The sequence below is a fragment of the Mastomys coucha genome, unplaced genomic scaffold, assembly GCF_008632895.1.
Source record: "Mastomys coucha isolate ucsf_1 unplaced genomic scaffold, UCSF_Mcou_1 pScaffold8, whole genome shotgun sequence".
NCBI classification, from domain to species: domain Eukaryota; kingdom Metazoa; phylum Chordata; class Mammalia; order Rodentia; family Muridae; genus Mastomys; species Mastomys coucha.
The window spans coordinates 64649616-64657031 of NW_022196914.1; positions in this window are offsets into that span (position 1 = coordinate 64649616).

Here is a 7416-nt window from a genome sequence, read left to right on the forward strand (position 1 = left end):
GTTTGGTCTTCTCATTGTGTCCTGGATTTCCTGGTTGTTTTGGGTTAGGAGCTTTTTGCATTTTACATTTTTTTGGACTGTTCTGTCAATGTTTTCTATGTTATCTTCTGCACCTGAGATTCTCTCTTCTATCTCTTGTATTCTGTTGGTGATGCGTGCATCTATGGCTCTTGATTTCTTCCCTAGGTTTCCTATCTCCAGGGTTGTCTCTCTTTTTGATTTGTTTATTGTTTCTATTTCCATTTTTAGATCCTGGATGGTTTTGTCAATTCCTTCACCTGTTTGGTTGTGTTTTCCTGTAATTCTTTAAGAGATTTCTGTGTCTCCTCTTTAAGGACTTCTATTTGTTTACCTGTGTTCTCCTGTACTTCTGTAAGTTATTTATGTCCTTGTTAAAGTCCTCTATCATCATCATGAAATGTGATTTTAAATCAGACTCTTGCTTTTCTAGTGTGTTGGGGTATATAGGGCTTGCTGTGGTTGAAGAAATGGGTTCTGGTGATGCCATCTAGCCTTGGTTTCTGTTGCTTATGTTCTTTCCCTTGCCTCTTGCCATCTCAATATCTCTGGTGTTAGCTGGTCTTGCTGTCTCTAGCTGTGCCTTGTTCCTCCTGCAAGCCTGTGTGTCAGCACTCCTGGGAGACCATCTCTCTCTGGGAGGAATTTAGGTATGGAGAGCTGTGGCACAGGGTCAGCTGTGGGTGCAGATGGAAACTGGAAGGATCCTGTCCCCAGCTGTTCCTTGTTTTCTGTGTCCTAATGGCTCTGGTCGGGTCCCTCTTGGGGCAGGAATTTGAGCAGAAGTGGTGATCTTACCTTTGTTCACAGGTGTGTTGGCACTCCTGGGAGACCAGCTCTCTTCTGATGGTATTTGGATATGGAGTGCTGTAGCACAGAATCAGCTCCGGGCACAGACAGAAACCAGAAGCACTGGTCTCTTCTTAATCACCACCAATTTCTTAGCTCTGGCTAACCAGCATCAATTGTCCTAGTAGTCGCTTCTGTTCTGAACTCTGAAGTCAGAGCCATGTGGCTAAAGCTGCCAAGTTCTGCTGCTTGCTGGGCTAGAACCCCACCCCCACATTCAATTACATTATCACCAGCTTTCTGTTTTTCAACTCCTTCACTGTGTAAGCTTTGTTGTCCTGGAAGTTGCCTTGACTGAATTTGTATATGTAGATTTAATTTATTCATTTAATTGTCTTATACACAGGTATAAGATTACAACTTATTTATTTTCTTATTATTAATCTTTGTTTTCTAAGTATTACAACAAAGAATATTGATATATTTATTACTAAATGTTTAACATTTGTGATTTTTTTAAAGATTTCATACTTAAAATTAGACAGGTTTAATCAAAGATTATATATTATTCTATATGTATATAAAGTATAAAATTACATATATATTCCTCTTTGGTAAATATTACCAAATTCATATAACTTTTATTTGCATTGAATATATTTAATTTCTATCAAAATATATGAGGATAGCCAGGTGTGGTGGACCTAACTTGGGAAGTAGAGGTGGGAAATTCAGGATTTTAAGACTAGTCTGAGCTACATAGCAAATTCATGATTTTCCTGGGCTACATAGTGAGACTCTGTCAACAAAAAACCAAACAATTCTCTAACGCAAAACTCAATAAACAAAATCCAAAAAATTACTTCTCACCATAGCAAACAATAGCAGTAGCAAAAATACATAAAGCCCGAGCCAAGCTCAGAGATAGAACAGCAGTTCCATATGTTGGATTCTTCAGAATCAGTCTGTAGTCTCTTGTCTCACATCTTACCAAATTGTAGGAGGTTCCTAGTCCTCCACATCCTTCAATACTCGATATCATGAGGATTTAACATGTTTTTTCTTTGTGAAAAGAATTACTATTTTATGTTATAACCTATTTTTATTAGTTTATTTTTTCTTGTAACCTGTCAGTTCATACCATTTTTAATTATTTTTTTGTATAAGTGGGACTTGTAAGACAATTCTTGATTTATAGTATGCTTTAATGATAACATTGTCTATTCTTGTCCTTGATTTTGCCTTATGTTTCTTATTTTTAATGTTTTCTTAAATTTCATTTAATAAAGTTAGAGTAAATATTATTTAACCAAGTTGGGCTGTTCAGAAAGGATATGGAATTGGGTTGGATAGGTGACTCGGGATTGAAAGGTTTGTCAAGAATTAAGACCCATTTTCAGATTGCCAGAAATCTTGTTAAGCTGGATATATGTATTAGCCCATATCTCTAGTCAGCACATTGAAGGCAAGATGGGAGGGAGAGACAGGAGAATCTCTGGAAGCTTGCTTGCTATCCTGGTGAATACAGTAGAGAAGGTGGAAGGCAAGTGTCAGTACCAGAGGTTATCCTCTAACCTCTACATGTGTACGATAACATGCATGTATCTACTCACACACACACACACACACACACACACACACACACATTTTTAAAAACATAAAGTGTATAGTGTTGGTTTTTAATCTTATTTAATTTATTTCTAGGCAGAGTCTCTAGCCTATGCTTGCCACAGACTTACTGTATGTCACAGACTCAGGATGACTTTGAACTCCTGATCTTCCTGCCTCTGCTTTCCAAGTGCTGCTATTATAGACATGTTGGGGATTTACCCATGTCACCAGCTATATCATGTTCTCCAGCTTTTATTTTATTGTTTTGAAACAATGTTGCCCTGTGTTGTCCAGGCAATCCTCCAGTATATGGCAACATTTCTGCCTTATTCTCCTGACTGCTAGGTGTGCAGGTCTGAATCAACAAGCTGGGTTTCAGATTGAATTTTAAAATATTGAATTTTGTTTTAATGTCTCAGAGGAAGAATTAATAATACATCATCTTGATAATCACCCTCTTCAATTTTACAAGCATAGAATCAGAGGGTTTTTTTTTTTGTTTGTTTGTTTTTTTTTGTTTTTGTTTTTTTGAGACAGGGTTTCTCTGTATAGTCCTGGCTGTCCTGGCGCTCACTCTGTAGACCAGGCTGGCCTCGAACTCAGAAATCCACCTGCCCCTCTGCCTCCCAAGTGCTGGGATTAAAGGCGTGCGCCACTGCCTGGCTAAGTAATTTCTATTATTCTCCCATTGGTTTCCTGAATGTGCTTTGTTCACTTAAGTTTATTACATTTTCAAAGACTACTTGAAAAGTTTTATTTTTTGAGTGTGTAACTAGAGGATCTTTTAATTAAATGAAGAAAGAAACAAAAAGCTGGAGGGAAAACTTTTGAAAAAAATACTGGTTATTGTAAGATTTTTGAAGAATTTCTACTGTAATTGAAATTCATCCAAGATTGATGTCCTTTCCTGTAGTGTTCAGGATTCAATCTAGGCTTCATACATGCTGGCTTATAGTTCTACTACTGAGTTACATCACCAACCCTCATACATTTCAATTAAAACAATATGTAGTAATTGTTCTAAAATATTTCCTTGCTAACAGAAATGCTGAATATAGTACTTCTATATACTTCTATATATAGTACTGCAATAGCAAGGGCCTTGTGAGCTGGCTTAGTAGTTTAGAACACATCCTTCTCTGCAGAGAACCTGAGTTTGTTTCCCAGCACTCATGCTGAGCAGCTATAACTACCTGCATCTGCAGTTCCAGGGGGTTCCAACATGGTGGCCTCTTTGGGGACTTGCAATCAAATATATATGTAGATATATGTGTGTATACACACACACACACACACACACACACATATATATATATATATATATATATATATATATATATATATATACACACACACACATATATCAATATGCGGGCATGTGATTAAAAGTAAATCTACTTAAAAAGATTGCAAGCCATTAATATAGGAAGGAGAAATGAGGTAGAACCTACAGATTAAAGAGATATCAGGAGATGTGGCCAAAATATACAAAATTTCAGTTAGAATTAAAAAGTACAAGAGACCTGGTTATAATAACAATGTATTATATACTTGAAAATTCCTAGGTGAATAGTTTATAGTGTTTTACCAATAAAGAAACTTAAGTGTATACATTAATATATATGATAAATATCTTGATTTGCCTTTTAAATTTTGTTATTTTTGCTGTCCTGAGGATCAAATCTAGAGCCTTATATATTAGGCAAACATTCTATCACTGAACCCCACCCTAACCTTAAGTAGCTTGTTTTAGTCATCCCACCATGTGTATGGCTGTCAGTTTACATGCCATAAATATGTACCATTTATTACTTAAAGATATAAATAATAAAAAGGGAAACATTTACATCATAAAATGCTTTTAGATAGAACACAGCACCAAGGACTTGACTTTTCTCTGTATAATTATTGTTCTAATTTAACCTAAGGTTTACTAATAGAGCCTAGTGTAGAGGTACATGCCTATAATACCAGTTGTTGAGAGACTGAGGCAGGGAAGTCACAAGTTTGATGGCAGCCTAAGTTACATAGACTGCTCTAGTCCATTGGGAGACGTCTCACAAAACAGAAATCAAAGTTTACTGGAAGAGTCTATGTCAGAGAGAGAGAGAGAGAACAGCAGAGTTAGGTATTTTTGTTCATGTTTGTAATCCTAGCACTTCTGAAGCTAAAGCAGGAGGATTGCCATGAGTTCAAGGATAGAGTCTGGGCTTGGCAACCTGAGGGAGACTCTGTCTCAGAACACATAGGTGTGTGTGTGTAGATAATAGCATAGTACAACATATGCCTGCAATTACATTAAAAAGATAATGACTTTGTGAGGAGAAATCTGAGTATTGCTACTTGGTTACTCAAAGGAATTATCATTGCTTTAAGAGTAACAGTAGTGTACTGGTGTTTAAAATGTAGTCCTTATATTTTAGAAATGTAGGAATACTTAGTGAAGTCAATGAAGTGTCTGGGCTTTGTTTTAAAATAATCCATTGAAGTTGGATGAATAATGAGAATATAGGGTAAATAAGATAGATTCTACTTCATTCAATACTTGTTCAAACTGGGTGATGGTTATATTGCGGATCATTGTAATAATGTATTTTTTATATTTGTATTTTCTGTAATAAAGTTAAAACGTCCAGAACATATATAAAGTTAAATGGGCATTCCAGTTCTTATGTTAATAATTCTCCACTCCTGCTCATTAAAGTCTTAGTTCCAGCATTTGGAAGAGGCAAGGAAAATGAGAAAAGTTTCATTACTCTGTTTAGACGCAGGATGGCACTCTTTGAATAAGTAATTAGCCAAAGTCTACTCACTGAAAAACCTGCTTTACAATGCAGCTACTTCCTAGGGCCAATTAACTTACCAGAGAGTAAAAACTTTCCCCTAGATTATATAGGTGATTGGTGGTGACACCTTAGCTTTACTTTTCTGTGCTGGCTATCTCCGTCTTAAGTCAGTGTTTGTAACATTAAGGAAAGCTGAGTCTCATATATTTAATGGATGATTTTATGCAAAACCAGCTAGCTCTGTGCCACGTTTATTTTTTGGTGTTTACTAGTTTGCTATGAGGTTTAGCAATCTCTATTACTGCCCCCCCCAACACACACACACCCTTCAATGAATCTTTATTTAAAACTGTCAGTACCAACCACAGAACACATTTCTACTTTTACTATGTACTGAGCCAGATAGTGAAGATTAAGGTCAAAATGAGAGCTCTCCCCTGGACAAAAGTTATGGCCTTCCAGCCCTTGAAGAATCATTGAAGTAATTGTTCCAGGTTCCCACCTATGCCCTCTTAAGCCATTCAAGGTTTTCCAGAACAATCCCACCTACCACCTCTGGCGTAGGAAGGAAAAAAAAATCAAATGGACAACAACGTTAACAGAAGCAGAAATTTAAGAACTGGTATTTAGAACGTTCTTCCTCCTTATTTACATCCCTCAGGTACAATTTCATTTTCTGGTTCTGACTATAGGAAATTGACTGGGTGTTAATTAAAGACTGGAATTTCAAGGCTCAATGTTCCCCTCCCCCAACCTTGGCAATCCTTAAACAACTCCCAACCCCACACTCCATGGGACAGACAGATAAATGATGCAGCAGGTTACACAACTGAAAGGCAATATTTGTCCTGAGCATTTTCGATTTTTTTCCTGTTTCCGATACTTGCGCCAGACATTGTTTGCTTGCTTAGGACTTGGAAAGCGCAGTGGGCATAGTTTTTCTCTATGGTTTAATGCCAGGGGCTTTCTCCTGGTAAATGAAAGTGAAAGTGCTAAGTCGTGTTGGTATTTTATCTTTAAAGGCTGACCTGGCAGCTGATGTGGAGCGGGAGGTGGGATTGGAAAGCTAGAAGAACTGGTTCTAACGTTTGTTTTGTTTGTTTATCTTGATCTCAGCAGGACTCCTGTGTTGTCGCTGCCCCCCCCCCCCCAACCTTTTTAGGAGGCTGCTTTAGGCTTTATTTTCTTTTGAGCAGTCATTGAAGTTTCATTCAATGTACTACAAACACAAGCAAAAAAACCAAACCAAACCAAAACAAAACCCCTCACTTGTGGCTTTCCCTGTTGCAGTTTAAAACACCATCTAGTCTCTCATCTGGAAATAATGCAACACTCCCCACCCCCTTTTCCTTTTATAGTTCCACATAACCTGAAGTCGATAATCACATGGAAAATGTGCAGGTCTCAATTTCGTTTAGTTTTTATTCTTTTGGTGGTATTTTCACTTGTTGAAGTATATATTCAACACACAGCTGTTTTGTACACGTCTTTAAGTCTTGAAATTTTACTCTACTGACTCCTTATATGACAAATTTTATGAATAACTTTTAAATATTTATTGCAGAGAATAAAATAAAACAAACAAACAAAAGTAAGAGAATGACACCAAAATTTCTAACAGTGTCATTAGTCTATCCACCCCCCCTACTCCCCACCCCGTGCCTTTCCCTTTTCCAAGAAACTGTAATAACAAACCAGACAAGACTCCGCAAGAGGTTAGAGGAGGAGGAAATAGGCGGGGTGGGTTAGGGGAGAGAGGTTAGAGGGCCAGAGGTTCTCATTCACAGGGTGGAAAAGTTGACATTGTCTAAGCCCTTCTGAATGGCTGGTAGTTGGATACCCCGATTGTACCTCTACTTCCCCTCCCCCTCCACGTGACGACCCAGGACACATGCGCACCCGACGCAGACCAGGCACATCTGCAGACTGACGTCAGTTTGTTCTGCCTCTGAGGAAAGCTGCCAAAATTTTCTTCTGCTGCAATTGCAGTTGGCTTGGGGCCGGCAGTGAGCTCGAGGGCTACTTCAACAAAACTTTTCCTGCCCTTCCTGCTCCTCTTGTCTTCTCTCCTGATACCTTTTGATGCTCTGCACATGTTATTTGCATAGCAAAGGCACTAAGCTGTCCAGGAAGAGAGGGCACCACTTCCACCCCCAATAAGCCTTTTCCCTCTTCTTTCTTTTTTCCTTTCCTTTTTTTTTTGAGGGAGGGG